This window comes from Haliotis rubra, unplaced genomic scaffold, assembly GCF_003918875.1.
Source record: "Haliotis rubra isolate DU_JTF1 unplaced genomic scaffold, ASM391887v1 Scf19, whole genome shotgun sequence".
Taxonomy (NCBI): domain Eukaryota; kingdom Metazoa; phylum Mollusca; class Gastropoda; order Lepetellida; family Haliotidae; genus Haliotis; species Haliotis rubra.
Window position 1 is genome coordinate 3784856 of NW_025765891.1, and position 15018 is coordinate 3799873.

Below are 15018 nucleotides of genomic sequence, written 5' to 3' on the forward strand. Positions count from 1 at the left end.
GGTCCATCACACACTTCTTGATGGGATGCTTTAATGATCGTCCACGACACAGGGTCCATCACACACACTTCTTGATGGGATGCTTTAATGATCGTCCACGACACAGGGGGATCCATCACACACACCATCACACTTCTTGATGGGATGCTTTAATGATCGTCCGACACAGGGTCCATCACACACACTTCTTGATGAGGATGCTTTAATGATCGTCCACGACACAGGGTCCATCACACACACTTCTTGATGAGATGCTTTAATGATCGTCCACGACACAGGGTCCATCACACACTTCTTGATGGGATGCTTTAATGATCGTCCACGACACAGGGTCCATCACACACACTTCTTGATGGGATGCTTTAATGATCATCCACGACACAGGGTCCATCACACACACTTCTTGATGGGATGCTTTAATGATCGTCCACGACACAGGGTCCATCACACTTCACTTCTTTAATGATCGTCCGATGCTTCCATCCACACTTCTTGATGATCGATCCACGACACAGGGTCCATCACACACACTTCTTGATGGGATGCTTTAATGATCGTCCACGACACAGGGTCCATCACACACACTTCTTGATGAGATGCTTTAATGATCGTCCACGACACAGGGTCCATCACACTTCTTGATGAGATGCTTTAATGATCGTCCACGACACAGGGTCCATCACACACTTCTTGATGAGATGCTTTAATGATCGTCCACGACACAGGGTCCATCACACTTCTTGATGGGATGCTTTAATGATCGTCCACGACACAGGGTCCATCACACACACTTCTTGATGGGATGCTTTAATGATCGTCCACGACACAGGGTCCATCACACACACTTCTTGATGGGATGCTTTAATGATCGTCCGACACAGGGTCCATCACACACACTTCTTGATGAGGATGCTTTAATGATCGTCCGACACAGGGGTCCATCACACACACACTTCTAGCTGGGGATGCTTTAATGATCGTCCACGACACAGGGTCCATCACACACACTTCTTGATGAGATGCTTTAATGATCGTCCACGACACAGGGTCCATCACACACACTTCTTGATGAGATGCTTTAATGATCGTCCACGACACAGGGTCCATCACACACACTTCTTGATGAGATGCTTTAATGATCGTCCACGACACAGGTCCATCACACACACTTCTTGATGAGATGCTTTAATGATCGTCCACGACACAGGGTCCATCACACACTTCTTGATGAGATGCTTTAATGATCGTCCACGACACAGGGTCCATCACACACTTCTTGATGGGATGCCTTAATGATCATACGACACAGGGTCCATCACACACACTACTTGATGAGATGCTTTAATGATCGTCCACGACACAGGGTCCATCACACACACACACTACTTGGTGGGATGCTTTAATGATCGTCCACGACACAGGGTCCATCACACACACTTCTTGATGAGATGCTTTAATGATCGTCCACGACACAGGGTCCATCACACACACTTATTGATGGGATGCCTTAATGATCATACACGACACAGGGTCCATCACACACACTTATTGATGGGATGCTTTAATGATCATACACGACACAGGGTCCATCACACACACTACTTGGTGGGATGCCTTCATGATCATACACGACACAGGGTCCATCACACACTCTTCTTGATGGGATGCCTTAATGATCATACACGACACAGGGTCCATCACACACTTCTTGACGGGATGCCTTAATGATCATACACGAGACAGGGTCCATCACACACACTTCTTGATGGGATGCCTTCATGATCATACACGACACAGGGTCCATCACACACTACCACGGTGGGATGCCTTCATGATCATACGACACAGGGTCCATCACACACACTTTGGTGGGATGCCTTCATGACAATACACGACACAGGGTCCATCACACACACTTATTGATGGGATGCTTTAATGATCATACGACACAGGGTCCATCACACACACTACTTGGTGGGATGCCTTCATGATCATACACGACACAGGGTCCATCACACACACACTGATGGGATGCCTTCATGATCATACGACACAGGGTCCATCACACACACTTATTGATGGGATGCCTTAATGATCATACGACACAGGGTCCATCACACACTTCTTGATGAGATGCTTTAATGATCGTCCACGACACAGGGTCCATCACACACACTTCTTGATGGGATGCTTTAATGATCGTCCACGACACAGGGTCCATCACACACACTTCTTGATGAGATGCTTTAATGATCGTCCACGACACAGGGGTCCATCACACTCCTACTTGATGGGATGCTTTAATGATCGTCCACGACACAGGGTCCATCACACACACTTCTTGATGGGATGCTTTAATGATCGTCCACGACACAGGGTCCATCACACACACTTCTTGATGGGATGCTTTAATGATCGTCCACGACACAGGGTCCATCACACACACTTCTTGATGAGATGCTTTAATGATCGTCCACGACACAGGGTCCATCACACACACTTCTTGATGAGATGCTTTTAATGATCGTCCACGACACAGGGTCCATCACACACACTTCTTGATGAGATGCTTTAATGATCGTCCACGACACAGGGTCCATCACACACACTTCTTGATGGATGCTTTAATGATCGTCCACGACACAGGGTCCATCACACACACTTCTTGATGGGATGCCTTTAATGATCATACACGACACAGGGTCCATCACACACACTTCTTGATGATGGATGCTTTAATGATCGTCCACGACACAGGGTCCATCACACACACTTCTTGATGGGATGCTTTAATGATCGTCCACGACACAGGGTCCATCACACACACTTCTTGATGAGATGCTTTAATGATCGTCCACGACACAGGGTCCATCACACACACTTCTTGATGAGATGCTTTAATGATCGTCCACATTGCAGGGTCCATCACACACACCTTCTTGATGAGATGCTTTAATGATCGTCCACGACACAGGGTCCATCACACACACTTCTTGATGAGATGCTTTAATGATCGTCCACGACACAGGGTCCATCACACACACTTCTTGATGGGATGCCTTTAATGATCATGACACAGGGTCCATCACACACTTCTTGATGAGATGCTTTAATGATCGTCCACGACACAGGGTCCATCACACACACTTCTTGATGAGATGCTTTTAATGATCGTCCACGACACAGGGTCCATCACACACACTTCTTGATGGGATGCCTTAATGATCATACACGACACAGGGTCCATCACACACACTTCTTGATGAGATGCTTTAATGATCATACACGACACAGGGTCCATCCACACACACTTCTTGATGGGATGCTTTAATGATCGTACACGACACAGGGTCCATCACACACACTTCTTGATGGGATGCCTTAATGATCATACACGACACAGGGTCCATCACACACACTACTTGATGAGATGCTTTAATGATCGTCCACGACACAGGGTCCATCACACACACTACTTGGTGGGATGCTTTAATGATCGTCCACGACACAGGGTCCATCACACACACTTCTTGATGAGATGCTTTAATGATCGTCCACGACACAGGGTCCATCACACACACACTTATTGATGGGATGCCTTAGTGATCATACGACACAGGGTCCATCACACACACTTATTGATGGGATGCTTTAATGATCATACGACACAGGGTCCATCACACACACTACTTGGTGGGATGCCTTCATGATCATACAATTTCCACACAGGGTCCATCACACACTCTTCTTGATGGGATGCCTTAATGATCATACACGACACAGGGTCCATCACACACACTTCTTGACGGGATGCCTTAATGATCATACACGAGGACAGGGTCCATCACACACTTCTTGATGGGATGCCTTCATGATCATACACGACACAGGGTCCATCACACACACTTACTTGATGGGATGCCTTCATGATAATACACGACACAGGGTCCATCACACACACTTCTTGATGGGATGCCTTCATGACAATACACGACACAGGGTCCATCACACACACTTATTGATGGGATGCCTTAATGATCATACACGACACAGGGTCCATCACACACACTTCTTGATGGGATGCCTTCATGATCATACACGACACAGGGTCCATCACACACACTACTTGGTGGGATGCCTTCATGATCATACACGACACAGGGTCCATCACACACTTATTGATGGGATGCCTTAATGATCATACACGACACAGGGTCCATCACACACACTTATTGATGGGATGCTTTAATGATCATACACGACACAGGGTCCATCACACACACTTCTTGATGGGATGCCTTCATGATCATACACGACACAGGGTCCATCACACACACTTATTGATGGGATGCTTTAATGATCATACACGACACAGGGTCCATCACACACACTTCTTGATGGGATGCCTTCATGATCATACACGACACAGGGTCCATCACACACACATATTGATGGGATGCTTTAATGATCATACACGACACAGGGTCCATCACACACACCTTCTTGATGGGATGCCTTAATGATCATACACGACACAGGGTCCATCACACACACTTCTTGATGGGATGCCTTCATGACAATACACGACACAGGGTCCATCACACACACTTCTTGATGGGATGCCTTAATGATCGTACACGACACAGGGTCCATCACACACACTTCTTGATGGGATGCCTTAATGATCATACACGACACAGGGTCCATCACACACACTTCTTGATGGGATGCCTTAGTGATCATACACGACACAGGGTCCATCACACACACTTCTTGATGGGATGCCTTAGTGATCATACACGACACAGGGTCCATCACACACACTTCTTGATGGGATGCCTTAATGATCATACACGACACAGGGTCCATCACACACACTTCTTGATGGGATGCCTTCATGATCATACACGACACAGGGTCCATCACACACTCTTCTTGACGGGATGCCCTAATGATCATGCACGATTTGCAACACAAAAACACTTCCGCGGACACACGTACGTATACGAAACCTGAAAGACATGCCTGTGTACACAAAGACACGTTATACTGATGCAATATATTGACTGTCAAATTGTCTTTTCTTGTTCAACCCTTTTATCCATTATATAAGCGATCTAGCAGAACGTATATTTTAAGTCACTAACACATGCAGTGAATTCTAGGCCAACACACGCAGTTGTAAGTCTGTCACAAAGTGGTCTCACTGGACACTTACAGCCCACCTGACCGGTCACCTGTGGTGAACGTCCTGCTGACCTACATCGTACTCGAATATCCAGCTTCAGCTTCAGAAACAACTGTCATTTCACCTCTTCCTCGGGTCAAAATGTGGAGCCACCCTGTCAGCAATATGTCAGAGTTTTGTAAAACATTACTCTTCAGAAGATCGTGTCTGTTTGCTGTAAAGCATTGTCTAAAGCCGTGAGAGAAATCAAGGGATGCCCGATCTTCATTAAATGTGTGCGTTGGAACTTTGAATACTTTTATGTTCCAAACGTCTTCCGAAATTTTAGATTTTAGTTTAGTTGTTGTGCTCTTTGTTTGAACTGGGACGATGGATGAAACTCCTTCAATATGCTTGGTCATCTACATACGAAATATTTCACAATAGACTATAAAACAGCCCCGTACTGTCATTTACCACCTCATCTTGTAATAAAAAACACATCAGTTAAGCCACCTCACCTATGTCATGTTTATATCTATACATACCGATTAAAAAACTGTACCTCAAGAGAGATTTGTTTACCCTTATGGCCAGCAATATTTCAACAGCATTTCCCCACGTATATTTCTAAGAGGATCATCCGAATCTTGTTTGACACATCTGTGACAAAGCTCACGTCAGATACAAGTTTCTATTTTGATGTGTTTCATCGGCATCAGTAGGGCAGGACGCACCTAATGTCCTTTTTATATATCATAGTTATTTAATGGTGATATAGTTGTAATTTCACTTTGTTTGTGGTTATGGAAATGTGTTATAGAAATGTATTTGTTGGTATGTGTTTATGCAAATTGTGAGTCACACTCGGCAATATTCCAGCTGTATGGCGGCGATCTGTAAAGAATCGAGTCTGGACCAGGCAATCTAGTGATCAACAGCATGAGCATCGATTTATGCAATTGAGAACCGATGACATGTGTCAGCCAAGTCAGCGAGCCTGACCACCCGATCCCGTTAGTCGCCTCTTACGACAAGCATGGATTACTGAAGATTAATTCTTACCCGGATCTTCACGGGTCTATGCAAATTGTGCGTCATAACTGATTTCAGGAGATCGAATCAAATAATTTGTACTGCAGATGTTTCTCTTATTCCAATAGACATGTCCCCTTTAACTTCACGAGTTGAAACGTACAAGATATACATATATTGTATGGTCAGGCAAATAACAAGAACTTTCGACGTTAATCATGTGTCACCGGTGGGGCAGGATACGCTCACCCTTCCGTGAACACCTGATATCATCACTATTTCACAGTGATTCATAAACACATGCTCTGTCATCGCATCACATTGTGACAATCACTGGATTGTCTGGTGTTTACAAACATCACCATACGGCTGTAATGCTGCTGAAACAAATCTATGCTCATGATATATAGTCACAATTGGACATTGAACTCAACTTTTCTCACAGGCAGATTGTCGATTAAACAAGTCATATTTCTCACAAGCAGATTGTAGGTTAACAAGTCATATATCTCACAGGCAGATTGTAGGTTAACAAGTCATATTTCTCACAGGCAGATTGTAGGTTAACAAGTCATATATCTCACAGGCAGATTGTAGGTTAACAAGTCATATATCTCACAGGCAGATTGTAGGTTAACAAGTCATATTTCTCACAGGCAGATTGTAGGAAACTTCAATAGACGGGGCCTAGTTTACTTTAGAATTACGTCCCTTGATGTGGTATACGATAAAATGGTTATGATGTGACAGTTTCCCCGATATGAATATTTCTCACAGGCAGATTGTCGAGTAACAAAGTTATATGTCTCTCTCACGGGCAGATTGTTCCAATGGACTGCTGCAGGAATTAGTGAAGGTGATTTCATCACATTTAACAACAATCCTCTAAAAGAAACAACTTGGTATATTATCCTTCTGTCCCTTGGTTCTACATCAGTCTAAGTAAACTTAGGCTCAGTATTATTCGTTACACTGCTATACTGAGTCCCAGTATAGCAATGTAACGAATAATACTGAGTCTAAGTTTACTTAGACTGTGATCTACATGTACTTGCAATTAATAAAACCACATGTGTATAATTGACTCAGACAGAAACCGATATGCTTATCAATTACATGCCTAGCTATTCTATAGATATAAACAACACGGCTTCACCTTGCGTTGTCTCCGAAAGCAGTGTTAGCTAGAACCCTTACGATGATAACTTCCTGTTCATCTTGTACTGTCCAAAGTAAACGTGCCAAAAACATAACAGAACTCCAATACCCCACCTGATCCCCTGCCGCTTGCAACCTAGCCAGTATACACACAATGACGTGAAGGAGCAGGACGCGTCACGACTAGGTGTCCCTATTACACAAACCCTTGTCTTCCAGTGTAAGTAAATACAGAAGGTCTCTGGGGAAGGGAAAATACCAATATGACTTTATGTGTACACAATATTTCTTAAAACAGATTCGTAATTTGCAATAATCACGTGTTTGTTGTTAATAAATCGTCGATTTATTAATATACTTGATTTATAACTCGCGCATTGCCGAGATCATTGCGTTGTCTACTGATTTCGTCCATAACATCATTAGACAACGTAGAGACATGTATAACCTGAATGCACAATGGCATTTAGAAAGTGGTCAAATCTAACACGCGTTATGTTTGGAAATAAGTACATATTCTCGTCCCGGATGGGACTCAACCCAACAAAAGTACTAGAATCTATACTTTACAGAGAAAGTGCAATCCCAAATATAACATGTGTTACAGGTAAAATTTTGTTGTTAATTCTTATGAAACAATCATCACCCTCATCAATGTCGTCACAACCGCGTTACAGCCAACAGCTGAGTCTGTATTTTACCGCCATCAGCGTCATCCTTATTGTGATTATCAGTATTATTTGCGTCAATGACAATATTGTTGACAATAACTTTTCGTTGTCGTTTCTGATGTTATTGTCATCAACTTCCAATAGCTGGAACCGGCTTTAAATTCTGGCGGGGGTTCGTCAATCTGTTTACAGACTGGGACATGCGTGCCTTTGTTACGTTGTTGGGGTTCAGACAACAACCCAGCTGTTTAATGGCTAATCCATTGTTCACACAATATGTTGATCGGCTAAACAGCTATACAACACTCTGGAGACCGTCACAGCTTGGCAATGAAAATGTTTTTGCTTTTTTTTTCGCTTTTCATCTAGAACACTACCCGTGGTTTCATATCGACATCGATTAGGGCGTATATTAATATTAGTTGAAGTGTATGCCTGAAGTTGTTTGTGGCAATCCGACAGTTATGTAACAAAAACACCGACTTTCCACAACAATGGCAAGTCCTTAGATTCCGTGAATCACTTCTAAAACACTGTGTTGATAAAACACCTGACTGTTTACGTTCGACAATGACCTCGTTTTCAGCCAAGTGCAGGAGGTGCTAGTTCAACACGTTGGCCGTCGATTACCTCACAAAGCACACGTGAACCCTCAAACAACCAACTCCGCTGTTGACAGGCTGGTACAAATTACACTCTACCTGTTCAACTAGTTTTCTTTGAAAAAACACCAGTGTCACTCCTGCTTTTCAATATTTTCAAAAGTTATAGTGCATTGATATTTACAGAGCAAAATAGGCAAAATGCTGCAAAGAGGTTTCTGGTGATCCTGGCACGGTAAGTCTGGTTAGACTTATAATGAGCTCAAAGACCTTGCAACTTTTACAGGCAGCAAAGACAACGACTCCCCAACTCTGCAGCCTTCTGTATCACCCACACTGATAGCAATCCCGGGTAGTCTCCCAGTGTCATTCATCAGATTGAAATACTTTAGGTACCTGTCTGTCTGTATATATAGAGAGAAATACTGCCATACCATACCATACCGTACCGTACCGTACCGTACCATACCATGCCATGCCATGCCATGCCATGCCATACCATACCATACCATACCATACCATACCATACCATGCCATGCCATGCCGTGCCATGCCGTACCATACCGTACCGTACCGTACCATACCATACCGTACCATACCATACCATACCATACCATACACACATTAACAAGTCTTGAGACAAACTCAGGTTTTGTGTAACTTCTATTGAGTAAATTCTTGAAAAGCATTTAGAAATTGGTGTAGTAATACAAGACAAATCTTACGGATAACAACATCTACATTTGTTTCTCACGACGTTTCTGGGCTAGTTCTTGCCCCTTCTTCAGGTGGATCAAGAACTAGCCCCAAACGTCGCGAGGAACAAGTATAGAAGTTGTTATCCGTAAGATTTGTCTTGTATTCTCTTGAGTAGTATGTATTTGTTATAATCCTAAAGTCAATAAATCGATTGATGGAAGCTTTTTCTTGTTATATGATTTCACCTGGATAATGAAATGTAATTAAGTGTGCATTTCGGCCACATATTGGAAGATGTCAGTTTAAATATCACGTCCATTACTACATTAACGTGTAGCTATCGCGGATCCCTCGCCATGTAAGGTGTGTATAGTTGTTATATTGCTTCGCCCAGTGACTGGTTGTTCCAGAGTGGACTCATTCATTGAGATCTATCAGTAGAGTGTGAATAATGGCCTTTAAGCGTTGGAAAATATTGAGTTGAAATATGTCACAGGAATATTACACTTTTCAAAATGAAAGTTATTGGCCTCACTAATGCAGGCCAAAGGCAAAATGGATGGCGTTGTGAGTGAATAGTTATGCGCGATAAGCTTAACAGCCGGTTCTTAGAGTTAGTGAGTAAGTTTAGTTTAATACCGCTTTTATCACTATTCCAGCAATATCACGAGGGAGGACACCAGGAATGGGCTTCACACTTTGTACCCATGTGGGCAGTTCTTAAGAGTGTGATATGTCTTGTAGCTGTTTGGTTACACATTAATAATATGTTGTATGCCTATAAAATGTATGAGGTGAGACTCTAATAAATATAATTATCCACTAAAATCCTTAACAGGGACGCATTCCATTCCAGTCATATTGCCGCCGAATTTGGATGACACCTGAGACGGTGCCATGTTGTAAGTTGACTTCCAACGCTGGACTCGTTAAATGTTAAACATGATCCATGGCCGTCTTACACAAATAGAACACGTTGACGCCAGAGAACAACGAGCCTCCATTAAAAACTGACACAGATTTCGTTCGTGTATGAGAACATTCCGTAAACGTGTCCCTAAAAATCATTGATGACACCAGGTGTTCGCGATATGGATCCTGCCCACAAAATCATTGATGACACCAGGTGTTCGCGATATGGATCCTGTCCACAAAATCATTGATGACACCAGGTGTTCGCGATATGGATCCTGCCCACACAACGTGCCTGACACGGTAACTGTTCTCTGTCTGACCCCCTACAGCATCCCTCCAGTCACGTTATGACAGAAACCAGACAGTCTAGCACTCTAAAAAGGTGAAGGCATGTGTCAGTAATTCGCAGTTTCAATACTTTTAATGTCGATTTCATTTTTCACCTGCGTCAAACTTTACTATGTTTGTCATTGTAATAGCGAATGCGCCCATTCACGTCACAAACTATGACATCTACGACGAAACTGTAAATATGAAACTAACTCCTTTCAATTAAATATAAGTGGTAAAGACATTTCAGCATCTACTTTGTATAGTAGTGCATGTATTCGTACATTTAGTGAATTCTATAATGGTTTCTATATCTTGTTGGTTTCACACAGAATTCTGTTGTAAATACATTTCGGGAAAAACATATTGTTTCAACTTGGAAATCCACGCCTATGAATAGTCATGCGGGGTATATCAAACAGCAAACCAATTGAATAGGGCCTCTGTCTATTATCTATATAATATATTCTTCGTAGCCCAGTAACTGCCGTGATCAATACTGCCCGTGTGTAAACCTCCCTGGACACCTCACTGGCAGCTCACTAGCAGCTCACCACAGTATCAGCATGGGGTGAGGATCACGTGTTACACCCACTGGATTCCGAGAGACGAGACGAATCAACGCTTGAGCAACAGCCGTGTCAAATGTCACCCCATAACGTCAAAATATGTTTCTACCATTTCTAGATCTGTAAGGGAAGATTTGTTTCTACATCATCATGGCAACACGATCACGTGTTACATTTGTCGGATAGGGTCACCTCTTTTGTAATCGTCTTTATCAGCGGAGGGAGTATTGTTTATCTTCCATTTAATCGACGCTATGTGAATGTAGATAATGCTTGGACACGTCACAACCAGGAACAAAGCCAAAATCAATGTTGGGCTATATCATACGTATGACGCACGTTCATAGATAGTCAGTGAAGGAAAACTAATTGTATCCATTGCATAATTTATGGCCATGAACAATAGAGCTTTCACAGGAGCACAACAGGTATCGAAACACCGATCAGCTGTAACTATATCTCTCTATGTAAGCACAAATGTCAATGCCTTACCTCTCTCGCGGTAACTTTGTTAACTTTTGAAAACAGTGTTACCACCTATGCGTTTTGTTTTGAGAGAGTATATATACAGGTAGGTATATACTAAACATTCAAGCAGAGACCATAAACGGTCTCTCATTCAAGGTACTGCTGTCCGCCCCATTTGCATGAAGACGAAATTGGAGAGTGTAGCAATCTTTAATCGATATCAATTATCGTAATGCTTATCGGTCTTATTCTGATGATTAGATGTCGGCCAGGTAATGCACAATTTATTCAGTACAAGCTAGGTTACCTGGAGTCGTAACGACACTGGACAGAAACCAGAGCCGAGGCGGCATCATTACTTCATTGTAAGTGAACTCGGTTCTTGACAGGCATATAGAAGTTGGTATTCAAGTATAAGACAAAATATTATGAATGTCAACTTCTTCTTTATTGTATACACAACGTTTCTGGGCTTTTCCTTGCCCCTCTTCAGGTGAATGAATCGGGGAATTGTGTATGCAATAAAGAAATATCATATTTTGTCTTATACATGTAAGTGAACTCATTGCGTTAGTGAAGATATGAAGTGAACAGTTAATGCTTGAACAACAATATTTTTACATCACTATGAGAATACAATATCTGTATATATTCTTATTTTGACCAATCTGTAAATTATTTAATTAATTACGCCAAGTCTATCAATAATGAATAGGTGACATCATTTATTGTATCACAGATGGGTGCATATTTTATTGATGTCATCAATTCTGCCACGAATTGAATTTTAAAAACTGATTCTCAAGACAATATACGAGTACAAGAGGTACAGACGTTTGCGTTAGGGGTGCATTAATTTAATGATATGTTAATGAGGGTTATGCACTTACTTACCTTACTAATTTGAAATTGAAAGGGGGCGGTTGGGTAGCCTAGTGGTTAAAGCGTTCGCCCGTCACGCCGAAGACCCGGGTTCGATTCATCACATGGGTACAATATGTAAAGCCCATTTCTGGTGTCCCCCGTCGTGCTATTGCAGGAATATTGCTAAAGGCGGCGTCAAACTAAACCTACTATCCGTAAATTTTTCATTTATCTGACCTGATATGCATCTACGTGGCAATGAATAAAAAGAATGAGTAACTTTCAAACACAGATAGAGCGAGTGCGCGATTTTTCGGACTCGTACCGGTGTTTTAGTGCTAACCCACGGCTGCGATACCTTGACGCATTTAAAAATGAATTTCTCATGAATACCCCACTCAATATACTGACGTCTCGACAAGTACTTCTGTTATCCCCTCAATGCCAAGCACCAGCTGCAGGGAGGCTAAGACAAAGTATTTGCTATTTAAATCTCTTGTCATGAAGCACAACCAGAACACAACCAAGGGACAACAACAACACAATCAAGGCACAGCCACACTATGATCCTACCTTAGCTGTATGATCCCCAGGGAGTTGAGATTGATAATACGATGTGCCGTTTAAGACTGACATCCAATGATCGAGGGGAAAACAAAGCGCCTTGGAGCAGCTGAACTGGATTGTGGCGTTATACAAATATTAGCATAAAAAAACATACTTGCATCCAACTTCCGGCGTGCTTCCTTTGAGTCCAGGATAAAACATGGCGCAAACTAGTAGCACAAAAACGCTTGTTTGGGGTGTGTGTGTGTGTGTGTGTATGTGTGTGTGTGTGTGTGTGTGTGTGTGTGAGAAGGATCCTTGATATGAGACATGTTGTCGCTGTTACTGTTGCGGGGCGAGTTTGACAGAGTAAATGAAGTAACGCTGGCGTGTTCCTGTACCTGCTGAGGGCAGTTGCGTCAGTCAGATATCAAGCACAGCATCCATCTACAAACACCTTTATCCAGGCAGATCAGACCATGCTCCACACATCCTGTGTTCTGGTGATGATGTTAAATGTATTTGACAGGTGCGTATTGAATCTCAGTGCGAGATGGTGTCGACAACATTGCTGCCACTAGTGTTAAAACTAGTCACACAATGTACCCATGTACAGAAGAATCTAAAACCATCTCCCCTATAATCCTAAATGTAATGTCATGCATATGTCAAGGTATGTCTTTGCAATTCAAGGAAAATTGGGGAGGTTACGATCGGCTTACCTTTATCCGAAAAGTTTCTCTTTTCACATATAGTAACAGATTAGTTCATATACTAAGTATCATTTTTAACAACATATAACGCTAGGCTATAACGTATACATCTACGTCATATATATGTGTGCGTGCGTGCGTGTGTGCGTGCGTGTGTGTGTTGTACAAGACTGATAAATCTTGTACTTTGTATCTGTAGAGTAAGTGAGGGCCATCGGTTTTCTATATTTGCGCTACATCCTTAGAGGCATCTCATTTGGCGCGAATAAAGTAGAATGTTCTGGAAAGCCTATACTAGAATCATCTTACTTTTAGATTATTGTGGAATTTCTTAGGTTTTTTCTTGGTATATAAGGGAAGCGAGTTATTGCCTCTCATCTCTCACATTATGGACTTATTCACGGTTAACATTTAGTTCCAACATTTTAGTTTCAACTTGGAAATCAACACGTAACTATATATATATTGTCTTCAGGTGGTCTTCATATGGCAGAGGTACTGAGTGTCAGGTGCCAGAGCTGTGGTTCTCTGTGCAGATGTCCTATTATCGTCCCGATTATGTTTGTAGGTTTGCTGCACCATATCCGTGGGTTTCACAGCAAGTAGCAAATGTATATGCACCACTAGGGTAGTTATACACACCTCACTCACTCCGTGCCTCCTCGTGGATGGGGCCTGCATGTGTATCACCAAAGTGTGTGTGCGTGCGCGTGTGTGCGTGTGCGTGCGCGTGTGTGCGTGTGCGCGCGCTGCGAGTACCAGTCGGAATTACGCCTGTTGTATAACTCTCGACCTCCCGTCTTTTAACGTCGTTCGGTATGAAGTGTACAGGAACCGCTGACGTTTCTGTCTCCGAGGAGGTATTGCTGGAATGTTGCTAACACCATACTCACTCATTCAGATCCAGTGACAACATGACTTTACACATGGGACTGACATCATGAGTCAAATACGTAAAGACATCTACCTTTAGGTAAGTGTAGACAACACACACATACATCACAGCGCAACACATTATTATCAATACACAACGGTAATAAACATAAAAACCATGGTGTAAACAAACAGAGCACCAGACACAAACATTTAAACAACGGCACCTCAAGAATACTTTCAAACAGCAGAAAATGGGTACCCGGTGGGATATGTCATGCGACTATAACCTTCTAGCGCCTCACAGGCAGTTTGGGTTATCAGAGGTAATAATGAACTGTGACCTGTCAGCGCTTTGAGCGTTGCCCTTCTGTAGTGGAAGTCAGCGCTATACAAATACCCTTATTA